The sequence below is a fragment of the Lissotriton vulgaris genome, chromosome 1_1 (assembly GCF_964263255.1).
Source record: "Lissotriton vulgaris chromosome 1_1, aLisVul1.2, whole genome shotgun sequence".
Taxonomy (NCBI): domain Eukaryota; kingdom Metazoa; phylum Chordata; class Amphibia; order Caudata; family Salamandridae; genus Lissotriton; species Lissotriton vulgaris.
The window spans coordinates 433,654,812-433,670,613 of NC_141685.1; the positions used below are offsets into that span (position 1 = coordinate 433,654,812).

The 15,802-nt window shown below is 46.1% G+C and overlaps 1 protein-coding gene across 1 annotated transcript in view; it reads left to right on the forward strand.

The window, feature by feature from the left end:
- Positions 1-15,802, forward strand: part of HOOK1 (hook microtubule tethering protein 1) — a 905,468-nt gene that overhangs the window by 327,619 nt on the left and 562,047 nt on the right. The gene's annotated exons all lie outside the window — the stretch shown is intronic.

The following is a 15,802-nucleotide window of genomic DNA, read 5'->3' on the forward strand; positions in this document are numbered from 1 at the left end:
AACAGTGTAGCTTATTTGGGGGGGAGGAGGCTTCTTCAGCAACCAAACACCTAAATGGGACTTGTAGAAGAATTGAATAGTGCCTATATCTTGTAACCCTCCGCTCAAATTGGTTTTATTTCCAATCTATCATGCATTTGCACTTTGACCCATAGGGCAGTCAGCCTTCCCAGATATAGGTAATTTGCTGCATGTTTGGTTTGCTGACTGTAGTGCAGTGTCTGGCGAGACATGTGATCAACATCTAGGACAGAAATTCTTTCGAATAGGCAGACTTTCATGCTTTTACTGACAATGATTAGATCTGTTGCTGGGTTGAAAAGGTAATGTACTCTAAACGCGCCCTACTGCAACCACTGTCACTTGTCCTCCTAGGCTCTCTTTAAACAGGGTGTAAGGAGCGACTTCTCATGAGCTGGCCACCTCCAGCTTCATCATCACGGGGCAGCAGCAATTCTGGGTTGGAATGAGGGAGGACTCCTCCATTGTGTCCAGTTAAGCCATGTGTTGAGGTACCAAGGAGGGTTAGAGGGCTGAGCATCCTTTTTTCATCTGTTCTGTCCAGCTCCTTTAGCTTCTACATGAACCCAGCCCACTATCACGGGTAGAAGTTGGAGCCATCGCCAGGTTTCAAGGACAAAAGTAGTCATGGTGAATGCCAAATCTATTATGTATAATGCAAAATCCAATTCCTTTCACATGCATTTGGACACATATGTTACAAAATAGACACACCATAAAAGAAGGGCATTGATAATATGTAGGTGTTCTGAAAGTTCACTTAATCAGGAGATCACCTTTTCCATTGGCTTGTCAGACCCTTTTTGCTTCATTCTGCAATCTCATTACTATAAGAATGTGTGAGCTGTATCCCGAGCCACTGGAATTATATGTCGGCTTAATTCTGTGACAAGAAAAGGCAAATTCTCTTCCAGGGGATACTCATCAATAGTCATAAGCACTGAATAGTCCCACCCACGTGTGGGGACCCCGCAGCATATATATAAAAAAATAATACACACACACATATATATATATATATATATATATATATATATATATATATATATATATATATATATATATATATATATGTATATATAGGTATATATAGTTAGGATTTATTCCCTATGGGATTTTTGAAAATTCTATGTCTAATAACTTTGGCGTTTGTGGACGGAATCGGCTGAAATTTTCAGGAAAATGGCACATTTTGTTGCTGAGCAGCCCTTGAAAATTTGGGGAGGTTTCATCAAGGGGGGGCCGAGAAAAAAGGGGGGTCCCAAAACGCGTTTTTCCCATGTTAATTTCCATAGGGCGGTTGGACTCACTTTTAGCTCGAACAGCTGAATGGATTTGCACGAAACTTGGCAAAATTGTAGGGACTGTTAGCCCGATATGCCTTTGCTAGGTCTCAATATGTGCTCCAGTAGTTTTTGAGAAATTAACGTTCAAAACAAGATATATATCTGTAACAGCGCTCCAGGCTGCGCACCGGTTCGCTTACTTTTCGCGAAATGGAACTTTGCGTGCAGAAAGCTGATTGGCTCTCCGGTGTCTGTCAACATTCTAAACAGTCCGGAGCGGCCGCCATCTTATCTCTCGGTAGGATCGAGAGAGAAGAAGAGGTGAAAAACGAAGGGGGAATTTAATGAAAGGGGGCAAGGTATACCCCTCTTGACCCCCTAGGAATGTTGTTGGGGTTATTAAAGGGTCCCGTGGGGAAAATAAAAAAAAAATGATTTTTCACGGTAGAAGTGCTTCACGGGCCGCGAACTGGGCCGCAAACTGGTAGCGAAACAGGAATTCGCCATTTTGTGCTTCGTTAATTAAATTACTAGGTATAAGGGGGTGCGGGAGACGTATCCTAATCCCCTATGTTTCCTGAGGGTGGCTGAGGAGGCTCATATATGTTGATACATGTCTTCCAGCGGCTGCGCCATCTTGCCTTTTTTCCAATGCCACAATTTTGTCGTGCACGGCAGCCATTTTAGATGCCAGGCTGGTCCCAGGCTATCACCTACCCCTGCGGATGTAGTTTATGGCCCCAGCTGTAGAGAATCCAGACATGCCAACCCTCCCGATTCAGGCGTGAGACTACTGATTTCAGTGCTAGTCTCCCGCCTCCCGATTTCTGCAAGCAAAAACCCGGGGGCATATTACGAACAACTAGCGATAATTTTTGTCTCTAACTTGTTTAGAGACAAAAATTATCGCCGCACATCGGCGATTTTTATCGCAGATAAACCTTGCTATTATCGCAGAAAAGTCAGCGATATTCATGTATTATCGAGCAAATGCTCTTAGCCATGTTATCCACCTCCCATTGGATAACATGGCTAAGAACTGCTCAGGGCAGGTGTTAGCTTTTGGAGATATTCGCGCTTAGCGCGAATATCTCCAAAAGTTGGTAATAGGAGATAGCGATGTTAGGGACTGTTTCCAGTCGCTAACATCTTGGCACGCCCACTTTGCATGTCATTAGTGATAAGTATCACTGACATGCAAAGCGGGGCCTAAGATGGTCGCTATCTCCTTTTAGCTGTCACTAACTGGTGTTAGCGACAGCTTGGTAATAGGGAGATAATTTTATCTCCGCTTTCATGGCTTTTAAAGCCCAAAAAGCGGAGATAAACCCCCTTGATAATATGCCCCACGATTCCTCGGGGGTTTCAGCTGACAGGGCTTGGTATTGTGTTACGTGGTAATTTTTCCAGGAAACGTCAGAGGGTCGATGCAGGGGTTCTAGAAGAGGTGATAAACCATTTAAGCCTCATGAACAAGCGCATGGTCTTTTAAAGATTTGTGAAGTACTCGGGGCGGCGGTGTGTGTGTGCTCTCTTTCAGGAGCGGGCGGGGGGGCACTGCCAGCAACTTGCCAGGTCAGGTAGTGTTCAACACGTGCATCACCCTTTCTCTGCCTGCTATTGCGCTCCATGCTTCGGAAAGGTAAGAAAAAGAACGTGCATTTGAGTTTGAAATGTCCGATCCTGCAGCAGTACACTTCCAAAGCCCACACATGACAATAACCCGATTCAAGGCCCCATTCACCCGTTTTAAAAAAAAATATATAACACTCCAACAAAGTAAGATTATAAAACTTTATTAACTTTTAAATATAATGAACGGAACAAAAACTGTAAAAACATTTAAACATTTTTCACCCAAAAAAGCAACAATGGTCAGAAGCTGTCTTTTGTGCGAATAGTCCCAAGGCAGCACAACGTGCAGAGTTCTGGACGGCACCCAGGTGATGTCGCCTGGGTGCCGCACTGGTTTTGGGATCCTACAATGCTGCTCCGAAAATTGGCGTGGGGCGTCCCGGGTGGTGCGGGGGGAGGCCTCGTCAGTAGCGGTCTGTTGTGCGAATAGTCCCAAGGCAGCAGAACGCGCTGAGATGTTGATGGCACCCAGGTGATGTCCAGTAAACTGCCGCACTGGTTTTGGTATCCTACAATGCTGCTCCGAAAATTGGCGTGGGGCGGCTCGGGGGGGGGGGGTGGGGGGGGGCGTGGGGGAGGCGGCGTGAACGGGCCTCCCCAGGTGGCAGCCATCCAGCTGAGTTGCGCCCGCTCTTGCGGCTACAGCGCCTCGCTCACCATGTTGTTGAGTTGCTCCCACTCTTGCAGTGCAGCGATAGGCGGCTGCCACATGACTCTTAAAATGGCGGACGGCTCTTCGGTTTTGGGCCTGGTCCACTGAAATGGCCCTGGGACACCTTGGAACTCGGACGATTGCCTGCTAGGGCATGGGCTCCATTCTCGAAAAGCGTCCCCTCAGCCGTGAAGATTCTACAAAAGTCTTGGGGGCCCCCGACTCCCGCAGGCTTCCGGTGGGGAGCGGCTGCCATGATTGCTCGCGGAATGACCACGACGGAGCCACGAGATGGTGGTGCTCTCATGCTGACGCCAGCTTCAGTCTGAATGATCCAGAAACAAGGTGGGGCTTTCATCGTTTGGGAAAAAAAAATGTTCTAAACCAATGAAAAGTGTTATTTTTAGGTCATATGACCAAGCCTTCCATCTTTAGGAAACGAAAAGTAAAATGAACCAATGAAAAGTTTTATAAACAAGTCACATGACCTGTTATGCGGCATAGGGCTACAAAAAGCGTAGAAAATCCGTTGGCACGTGAGGCGGCGTCTGTAGCGGACCGATGTGCGAATAGGCCGAAGGCAGCACAACGCGTCGAGATCCGGATGGCACCGAGGTGATGTCCAGCAAATTGCCGCACTGGTGTGGCCATCCTACAATGCTGCGCCGAAAGACGGCGTGTCCAGCTGAGTTGCGGTCACTCTTGCGGTACAGTGACTCGAACGCGCCGAGATCCGGATGGCACCGAGGTGGTGTCCAGCAAGTTGCCGCACTGGTATGGCCATCCTACAATGCTGCGCCGAAAGACGGCGTGTCCAGCTGAGTTCCGGTCAGTTTTGCGGTACAGTGACTCGAACGCGCCGAGATCCGGATGGCACCGAGGTGGTGTCCAGCAAGTTGCCGCACTGGTGTGGCCATCCTACAATGCTGCGCCGAAAGTCGGCGTGGGGTGCCCCGTTGGCTTATGAGGTGATGTCAGTAGTGGACCGATGTGTGAATAGGTCGGAACCAGCACAAGGCGCCCTGCACTGTTGAGCTTTTTTCAATGCCTGTTTTTTGTTGTTTCCCCTCCATCGAAAACAAAAAAAATATATAAAACTGTGCAAAAATACAAACAAAATGTTTAGAAAAGCAGTGCTTGTAAGACTGTCTGAAGCTCTTTTGCACCTGCTGCAGCTTCACTATTGCCCTGGTGTGGCCAAAGATCGCCCATGACATAGGCGGCCGGCTTCCGAGGTCCGGCGGAACTTTTTTCCTTTTCATTTCTGCTTCTTGTCCCACAATCCGTTTCACCTGAAGACACGACCAGGTTCCTGAATGTGTGCAGGGGGACGCTATTGATTGAATGAAAATGGCGGCTTGACACAAAGCTGACTCAAGCGTTTCTGTTGATGCTATACAGACAAAAATTGGTTTTCAGTTTGTACATTCTTCAGGATTTTTTTTTCCATCCAAGGCTGATTGAGAGTTTGTAGAAAAATGGCTTCAGATTTTCCACATATTACTCTTCAACATTCTTCCTAAATGTAACAATGTGAGACTCACTAGGAGAACGGCTGTTTATCTTTCCTTTCAAAATGCTGCCAACAATATTTTCTGAATGGAAGACACCATCTTGTAGCATAAAGGGCCGAAAGGGGTTCTGGTCTGGCCGATTGTTGGTGGAGACATTTTGACTATATCTTGGACCTGCCCGGCGTCGCCCAAAATGGCGCCGGTATAAATGGGACTCGTAACTCCTTGCCCGCAAATGTATATCTAGAAAATTTTATTGTAAGTGGTCCTGTCTTATTTTAATTACAAAATGTACGTCCACCGATTCCGCAACTGTTAGACACCTTAGTTCTTGCAACCTAATGGCCCGCTCGTTACGTTCTTCTACAGTGTAAATGTCTCCTCATCATATACGATTTCAGTTTGCTCCGTGGCCGGCCCACGTGGTTATAGGCCCGTATTTGTATACTGACATTTTCACAATAAAGGTTTTTAAAACAAAACACGGTAGTAGTATTTACATTGGTAAAGTTTTTACTTTTAGTCACTGTTTTCGAATCAGTAAAAGGCAAGTGAAATAAAGCAGTCCAATTACATGACGGATAAAAGGTATAATATGTAGGAACGCAGTAAAGATAAATGGTCAAGGGCAGTTGTGTTTTCCACTCCTGCAACATAAAGTGATCGATAAGAATCTGATAATCAGGCGTATCGGCGACTAAGACAGCAGGCCGAGTCTCTTTTACTCAACGGCTCCGTCATGGAACGAAGAAACCCCCTTTTTCTCGAAAAAGGAATATATTTTACTTGCAGGACAGTTGTACATTTTCCGGGAAAGTACATTAGCGTGGAATATTATAACATATGTTTTAAAAAAAATAATGTTCGAAAACAATAAAAAGCGTAATTTGTAGGTCATATGACCAAGCTTTTCATCATTAAAATAACAAAAGTAAAATGAACCAATGAAAAGTTTTATTAACAAGTCACATGACCTGTTATGCTTACGTTACGCGCTGCGCGCCGCGCCTCGGATCACTTCCGGGTGCGCTAACGCGGCGTGTCATATAACGCATTACGCGACAACGTAGGTCAAGAATATAGTCAAAATGTCTCCACCAACCAGCGTTCGGAACACAACCCCTTTCAGCAGTCCAAAAAGTTCTGTTAAATGACAACAGAGGGGACAGGCAACAAGAACCATCAGTCAAAGAGGGGAGGGCAAGTTCTTCTCTTCCGGGTCATGTTGGGGCGCTACCGGAACTGATCGAATTGGTAGTCTACAGTGTTTCTGGATGTTTCAGACTAAAGCTGGCGTCAGCATGAGAGCACTACCATCTCGTAGCTCCGTCGTGGCCATTCCACGAGCAGACATGGCAGCCGCTCCCCACCAGAAGCCTGCGGGAGTCGGGGGCCCCCAATACTTTTGTAGAATCTTCACGGCTGAGGGGACGCTTTCGAGAATGGGACCCAAGCCCTATCAGGGAAGCGTCCGAGTTCAAAGGTGTCCCAGGGCCATTTTAGTGGACCAGGCCCAAAACCGAAGAGCCGGCCGCCATTTTGAGAGTCCTGTGGCAGCCGCCTATCGCTGCACCGCAAGAGCGGGAGCAACTCAACTACATGATGAGCGAGACGCTGTAGTCGCAAGAGCGGGCGGTAAACAGCTGAATGGCGGAAGAGGCACAGTGTAGCAAAAGCGGGCGGAATGGCAACTGAAACGGTAAAGGGGCGCCCCACTACAGCGTGTCTTCAGGTCAAACGGATTGTGGGACAAAGTCCAGAATTGAAGAGTCATCAAAAGGCAAAAAGTTCCGCCGGACCCCAGGAGCCGGCCGCCTATGTCGGGGGCGATCTCAGGCTACACCAGCGCTATAAGACTTGGGGAGGGTGTCGGAGCCAAGCGTCTTCTCCGAGTCCATGGCCATCACACCGCCCCTCAGGGGCCTCCGTCAAGCTGTTTAGGAAGGTAACATATCACATTGTTTTCAAATGCAGTCAGGTCCACAAACGACACTCACTTACTTTGAGAATAGTGGAGCTGCAGTAGGTGGAAATAAGCTTCAGACAGTGTTACAAGCACTGCTCAGAACTCTGAACTATGGCACCCAACATCCAGAACTTATGCCATTTGAGAATGGCAGTGACATTGAAGCAACTCAGGGACTAAAACCATTAACGTACTTTCACGTATGAAAATCTTACTTGGGGAGGGGGCAGGAGCGAAGCGCCCCCTCCCAGTCCGCGCCACCACACCGTATGTTGAAAATCTGAAGCCATCGTTCTACAAAGTCAACCAACCTTGGATGGAAAAATCTAGAAAAATGTACAAACTGAAAACCAGTTTTGGTCTGCATAGCATCAGTAGCAACGCTTGCTATCAGAGTGCATGAGTTTCATGCTCGATCGATTGAGCTAGCCGGATCGGGCAATAAAAAGTATAAAATAGTTATGTAAATAGTTATTTAATAAAATGTTTTACCCTGTTTCTTTGCTGGTGTGTTGTCTATATTTCTAATATTTGCATAGGATTTGTCGTTATTTTGGGCGGGGTGGGTGACGGAGTCGAGCTGTCTTGCAGCCCTCATGGTGTGGAGCTCAGTTCATCTCACTATTTTCGTATTTCTCATGAAGGGTTGTTCCTAATATTTCTATTTTAGCGAGGTCAAAAAGAGATCCAATTAGTGGCCTACTGATTTTGCTCGATTACTTTTATTTTTTTACACGATTTTTCACTATCTGCAAAGACTAAACAGAGTATTGCGACTTTGTGCTTGTTTGTAAATAGAGAATGATCCAAAGAGAACCAATTCTAAAACAGTAAATGCTTGGATAACAATCAATCAAATGGAGAGACAAGCAGGCACGACGGATTACAACGGGGGTAAAGGTCTGCGTTAACTACCGTTCACTATCTGCAAAGAGAGAGTACTACTAAGAGAAAAGAGGGGAGGGGGGGGTGCAGCGTTCAAAGCACATCAGCGTGCATAAATACGAAAATGTTTTTATCTATTACGTACTTGACATTTTAAAGCTTTTCATATTTGCTATTAAAAAACCATTGAAATTCACTGAAAAAACCATAGGTTATAGTGGATATATAGTTAGGAATTTGCATTTACAAAACCTTGAAAATTCAATGAAAAAACCATTGGTTTTAGGCCATATATAGGTAGGGATTTGCATTTACAAAACCTTATTTTACTCGCATAAAACCATTGAAATTCCATATATAGTTAGATGCGCTATATAACTAAATGACATCACTGATGACAACATCCAGTGACTGTATGTTTCTGTAAAGTTAAAATATGTCTTACATATTGAAGAATGAGTGGATGTATAAGTGTCTGGATGAAGGATTTAGTAGGTGCATGACTGATTGTATGAGGGAGTGATTAAATGTGTCTCACTGAGTGCATGGGTTAGTGATTAAACTGTATTAATTTGTGCATCATTATATCTGTTGTTCTGTAAACTGCTGCATGTGTTGATCAGTAGCTATATGAGTAACTATATGGGTTATTGATTGGTTGCCCAAGTATTTGTGTGGGAGACTGAGTGTGTGTGTGGGTGGCTGGGAGGTGTGTGAATCTGTGCATAGATGTGTGAGCAGTTGATTCACTAGGTGTATGAGTTCAAGAGTGCATGTGGAAACAGCTATATGGGCGGTTGACTGTGTGCATGAGTGTATTGGTGAGTGAATGGATATCTCAGTGCTACATGTCAAAGTAAGTACATATGTAAAACACAGTACATGTGAGAGTTAACATATATAAATAACTGTGCATAAGAGCCAGTGAATGTGTGAGTGGCTGTATGGATCATTGTGAACATGTATCAAGGATTGTATAAGAGAGTAAATATGTGTTAGAATATGTTTCAATAAGTAAGGTGTGTATAACTGTATAGTTGAGGAATTGGAGGTGTGTTTGATTCTTTGCATGACTGTCTAGGTGTATGAGTAACTCCATGGATGAGTGACAGTCTGTGAGTGTCTGTTTTCACTGAGTGTATCTAAGGATATATCAGAGTCTGTAGAGGTTCATCGTATTAACACATGAATGATGTCATCTGTGATGTTGTCAGTGATGTCATTTGAGTTGTCATCAGTGATGTCATCAGTGATGTCATTTGAGATGTCATCAGTGATGTCATTTGAGTTGTCATCAGTGATGTCATCAGTGATGTCATTTGAGATGTCATCAGTGATGTCATTTGAGTTGTCATCAGTGATGTCATCAGTGATGTCACTGACCATGTCATGAATGATGTAATATGTGACATCATCAGCAGTGGATTGCGGGTGCGCGATATATAGTTAGCGCATCTAACTATATATGGAATTTCAATGGTTTTATGCGAGTAAAATACGGTTTTGTAAATGCAAATCCCTAACTATATATGGCCTAAAACCAATGGTTTTTTCATTGAATTTTCAAGGTTTTGTAAATGCAAATTCCTAACTATATATCCACTATAACCTATGGTTTTATCAGTGAATATATATATATATATATATATATATATATATATATATATATATATATATATATATATATATAATGTCTCTGAAACCTATGGTTTTTCAGTAAATATATATATATATATATATATATATATATATATATATATATATATATATATATATATATATATATATTCCAAACAGTTGCCTGTGAAATAGAGGAGCCTCACGACAGGATATGATATTGCCACCATCAGCTTTATTGGAGGGGTTGAAGCAGGGCACACACCAGCAAAGTCTCACAAAATAAATAAAGTTCCGCCTGACGCGTTTCGTGGTCATTCCACTTTATCAAAGGCTCACGAACTGAAGAGGCAGCAGCACCGCACTAAAAGCACCACTAACAATTCTCCGACCCCGCCTCCATGGGCGTAGCCCTTCCGGCGGCACTCTGGTCTTCGTAGTGCTTAATGTTTCTTCAATGAGCAGCTGCGCTGATGCCCCCCATAATTATTGTCAAAATTGCTACCACAGTGGGCCGTGGGACTTTGCACGAGTCCTTGCTTACCCAGTCTTCCTCCAACAGCCCGGCTCCTGTCCCATAAGTAACGGCGCTTTACACGTCGTTGCAGGGGTGCTTGGACAACACCGGAGCTCCTCCGCGGCTCAGGCAGGCCGCTATCAATTCCAAACAGTTGCCTGTGAAATAGAGGAGCCTCACGACAGGATATGATATTGCCACCATCAGCTTTATTGGAGGGGTTGAAGCAGGGCACACACCAGCAAAGTCTCACAAAATAAATAAAGTTCCGCCTGACGCGTTTCGTGGTCATTCCACTTTATCAAAGGCTCACGAACTGAAGAGGCAGCAGCACCACACTAAAAGCACCACTAACAATTCTCCGACCCCGCCTCCATGGGCGTAGCCCTTCCGGCGGCACTCTGGTCTTCGTAGTGCTTAATGTTTCTTTAATGAGCAGCTGCGCTGATGCCCCCCATAATTATTGTCAAAATTGCTACCACAGTGGGCCGTGGGACTTTGCACGAGTCCTTGCTTACCCAGTCTTCCTCCAACAGCCCGGCTCCTGTCCCATAAGTAACGGCGCTTTACACGTCGTTGCAGGGGTGCTTGGACAACACCGGAGCTCCTCCGCGGCTCAGGCAGGCCGCTATCAATTCCAAACAGTTGCCTGTGAAATAGAGGAGCCTCACGACAGGATATGATATTGCCACCATCAGCTTTATTGGAGGGGTTGAAGCAGGGCACACACCAGCAAAGTCTCACAAAATAAATAAAGTTCCGCCTGACGCGTTTCGTGGTCATTCCACTTTATCAAAGGCTCACGAACTGAAGAGGCAGCAGCACCGCACTAAAAGCACCACTAACAATTCTCCGACCCCGCCTCCATGGGCGTAGCCCTTCCGGCGGCACTCTGTCCTTCGTAGTGCTTAATGTTTCTTCAATGAGCAGCTGCGCTGATGCCCCCCATAATTATTGTCAAAATTGCTACCACAGTGGGCCGTGGGACTTTGCACGAGTCCTTGCTTACCCAGTCTTCCTCCAACAGCCCGGCTCCTGTCCCATAAGTAACGGCGCTTTACACGTCGTTGCAGGGGTGCTTGGACAACACCGGAGCTCCTCCGCGGCTCAGGCAGGCCGCTATCAATTCCAAACAGTTGCCTGTGAAATAGAGGAGCCTCACGACAGGATATGATATTGCCACCATCAGCTTTATTGGAGGGGTTGAAGCAGGGCACACACCAGCAAAGTCTCACAAAATAAATAAAGTTCCGCCTGACGCGTTTCGTGGTCATTCCACTTTATCAAAGGCTCACGAACTGAAGAGGCAGCAGCACCGCACTAAAAGCACCACTAACAATTCTCCGACCCCGCCTCCATGGGCGTAGCCCTTCCGGCGGCACTCTGGTCTTCGTAGTGCTTAATGTTTCTTCAATGAGCAGCTGCGCTGATGCCCCCCATAATTATTGTCAAAATTGCTACCACAGTGGGCCGTGGGACTTTGCACGAGTCCTTGCTTACCCAGTCTTCCTCCAACAGCCCGGCTCCTGTCCCATAAGTAACGGCGCTTTACACGTCGTTGCAGGGGTGCTTGGACAACACCGGAGCTCCTCCGCGGCTCAGGCAGGCCGCTATCAATTCCAAACAGTTGCCTGTGAAATAGAGGAGCCTCACGACAGGATATGATATTGCCACCATCAGCTTTATTGGAGGGGTTGAAGCAGGGCACACACCAGCAAAGTCTCACAAAATAAATAAAGTTCCGCCTGACGCGTTTCCTGGTCATTCCACTTTATCAAAGGCTCACGAACTGAAGAGGCAGCAGCGCCGCACTAAAAGCACCACTAACAATTCTCCGACCCCGCCTCCATGGGCGTAGCCCTTCCGGCGGCACTCTGGTCTTCGTAGTGCTTAATGTTTCTTCAATGAGCAGCTGCGCTGATGCCCCCCATAATTATTGTCAAAATTGCTACCACAGTGGGCCGTGGGACTTTGCACGAGTCCTTGCTTACCCAGTCTTCCTCCAACAGCCCGGCTCCTGTCCCATAAGTAACGGCGCTTTACACGTCGTTGCAGGGGTGCTTGGACAACACCGGAGCTCCTCCGCGGCTCAGGCAGGCCGCTATCAATTCCAAACAGTTGCCTGTGAAATAGAGGAGCCTCACGACAGGATATGATATTGCCACCATCAGCTTTATTGGAGGGGTTGAAGCAGGGCACACACCAGCAAAGTCTCACAAAATAAATAAAGTTCCGCCTGACGCGTTTCGTGGTCATTCCACTTTATCAAAGGCTCACGAACTGAAGAGGCAGCAGCACCGCACTAAAAGCACCACTAACAATTCTCCGACCCCGCCTCCATGGGCGTAGCCCTTCTGGCGGCACTCTGGTCTTCGTAGTGCTTAATGTTTCTTCAATGAGCAGCTGCGCTGATGCCCCCCATAATTATTGTCAAAATTGCTACCACAGTGGGCCGTGGGACTTTGCACGAGTCCTTGCTTACCCAGTCTTCCTCCAACAGCCCGGCTCCTGTCCCATAAGTAACGGCGCTTTACACGTCGTTGCAGGGGTGCTTGGACAACACCGGAGCTCCTCCGCGGCTCAGGCAGGCCGCTATCAATTCCAAACAGTTGCCTGTGAAATAGAGGAGCCTCACGACAGGATATGATATTGCCACCATCAGCTTTATTGGAGGGGTTGAAGCAGGGCACACACCAGCAAAGTCTCACAAAATAAATAAAGTTCCGCCTGACGCGTTTCGTGGTCATTCCACTTTATCAAAGGCTCACGAACTGAAGAGGCAGCAGCACCGCACTAAAAGCACCACTAACAATTCTCCGACCCCGCCTCCATGGGCGTAGCCCTTCCGGCGGCACTCTGGTCTTCGTAGTGCTTAATGTTTCTTCAATGAGCAGCTGCGCTGATGCCCCCCATAATTATTGTCAAAATTGCTACCACAGTGGGCCGTGGGACTTTGCACGAGTCCTTGCTTACCCAGTCTTCCTCCAACAGCCCGGCTCCTGTCCCATAAGTAACGGCGCTTTACACGTCGTTGCAGGGGTGCTTGGACAACACCGGAGCTCCTCCGCGGCTCAGGCAGGCCGCTATCAATTCCAAACAGTTGCCTGTGAAATAGAGGAGCCTCACGACAGGATATGATATTGCCACCATCAGCTTTATTGGAGGGGTTGAAGCAGGGCACACACCAGCAAAGTCTCACAAAATAAATAAAGTTCCGCCTGACGCGTTTCGTGGTCATTCCACTTTACACTCACAGGCAACTGTTTGGAATTGATAGCGGCCTGCCTGAGCCGCGGAGGAGCTCCGGTGTTGTCCAAGCACCCCTGCAACGACGTGTAAAGCGCCGTTACTTATGGGACAGGAGCCGGGCTGTTGGAGGAAGACTGGGTAAGCAAGGACTCGTGCAAAGTCCCACGGCCCACTGTGGTAGCAATTTTGACAATAATTATGGGGGGCATCAGCGCAGCTGCTCATTGAAGAAACATTAAGCACTACGAAGACCAGAGTGCCGCCGGAAGGGCTACGCCCATGGAGGCGGGGTCGGAGAATTGTTAGTGGTGCTTTTAGTGCGGTGCTGCTGCCTCTTCAGTTCGTGAGCCTTTGATAAAGTGGAATGACCACGAAACGCGTCAGGCGGAACTTTATTTATTTTGTGAGACTTTGCTGGTGTGTGCCCTGCTTCAACCCCTCCAATAAAGCTGATGGTGGCAATATCATATCCTGTCGTGAGGCTCCTCTATTTCACAGGCAACTGTTTGGAATTGATAGCGGCCTGCCTGAGCCGCGGAGGAGCTCCGGTGTTGTCCAAGCACCCCTGCAACGACGTGTAAAGCGCTGTTACTTATGGGACAGGAGCCGGGCTGTTGGAGGAAGACTGGGTAAGCAAGGACTCGTGCAAAGTCCCACGGCCCACTGTGGTAGCAATTTTGACAATAATTATGGGGGGCATCAGCGCAGCTGCTCATTGAAGAAACATTAAGCACTACGAAGACCAGAGTGCCGCCGGAAGGGCTACGCCCATGGAGGCGGGGTCGGAGAATTGTTAGTGGTGCTTTTAGTGCGGTGCTGCTGCCTCTTCAGTTCGTGAGCCTTTGATAAAGTGGAATGACCACGAAACGCGTCAGGCGGAACTTTATTTATTTTGTGAGACTTTGCTGGTGTGTGCCCTGCTTCAACCCCTCCAATAAAGCTGATGGTGGCAATATCATATCCTGTCGTGAGGCTCCTCTATTTCACAGGCAACTGTTTGGAATATATATATATATATATATATATACTGAAAAACCATAGGTTTCAGAGACATTATAGTTAGAAATTAGCATTTAAAAAACCTTAGAAATTCACAGAAAAAAACATAGGTTTCAGGGGTGTTATAGTTAGCTGGCCATTTCACTCATACAAAACCATAGAAATTCCTCAGTTATAGTTAGTTCTGCTAACTATAACTAGCGCGCCCGTAATGCACTGCTGATGATGTCACATATTGCATCATTCCATGGTCAGTGACATCACTGATGACATCATCCACGTGACAATCTGATACACCTCATCATACACTAGTTGTACTTTTTATTTATAAATATTTTATTCATTAAATAACATTATATATTTTTCTGAAAATTGCAAAAAAAAAGAAAAAATCAACCTGAAATATTGATACATTTTTTTGGTTTCATTTTTTATTTTAATGTATTTATAATATTCCTTTGTTTGCTAAAAGAACAACTCCGAAATCTCTCATTCCTAATTCTTCACAACTCCTTTCGGTTTCCACCACTTTGGATCCCCCAGACTCTAACGTTCTATCTAAGGGTCCTGACATGACAGTATCTCCACCTCAAACTCAGCTTTCTACAGTAAAAGTAGCAAATGAAGTAGTAAGTGATGGGGGGAGTATATATGATACAACTCCCTGGAGTGAAAGAATATTAGGACCCAATTCTAGCCTTCTCGACAAGGAAGCAAGATCCGAAGTGAAATTCCAGGTAGATATTCGTGAGATGCTTAACCTAATTCTCGATGAGATCCGTGAAATTAAAAATAATCAGCGCACAGAACTTGCTGCTATTCACACCAGAATAGATAAGCTGGAGGAGTTAACACTGGCGCTCCCCAATAGGGTTTTGGAAGCTGAGTCAAGGATCGCTGTCCTGGAAGATCAGATGAATCTGGTATCAGGAGAGACTAAAGAGGCTACAAAGGAGAGGATTACAATGGAGAATAAACTTGAGGAGTTGGAGAACCATTCTCGTAGATCTAACCTGAGGATTGTAGGGGTTCCAGAAGGAACAGAAGGTTCCGACACAGTACAATGGGTTAACTCGTTTATACAGAAAGTAGTTCTACCAGACTTTGAAGGAGACCTAACGATAACAAGAGCCCACAGAGTACCGGCTCAGCGTTTTGCGAACTCTCCATTTCCTAGAACTATCCTACTAAATGTTGCGGATTTCAGGATTAAGGAACGGATACTCTCTAAGGCATATCAACAACGCCAGTTTCCTGTTTCCGAAACTACAAAATGCAGGATTTTTTCGGACATGACAGCAACTGCAGCCAAAAGAAGGAAAGAATTCGTAAAGTTGCTGCAGTTATTTAAAGCTAATGGTGCCCAGGCCTCGATTGCGCAGCAATCAAAGCTGAAGGTTCTCGTTAAGGGAAAATTCTTTCTATTTACTGAATTAGAAGAGGCTCAGACTCTTCTTAATG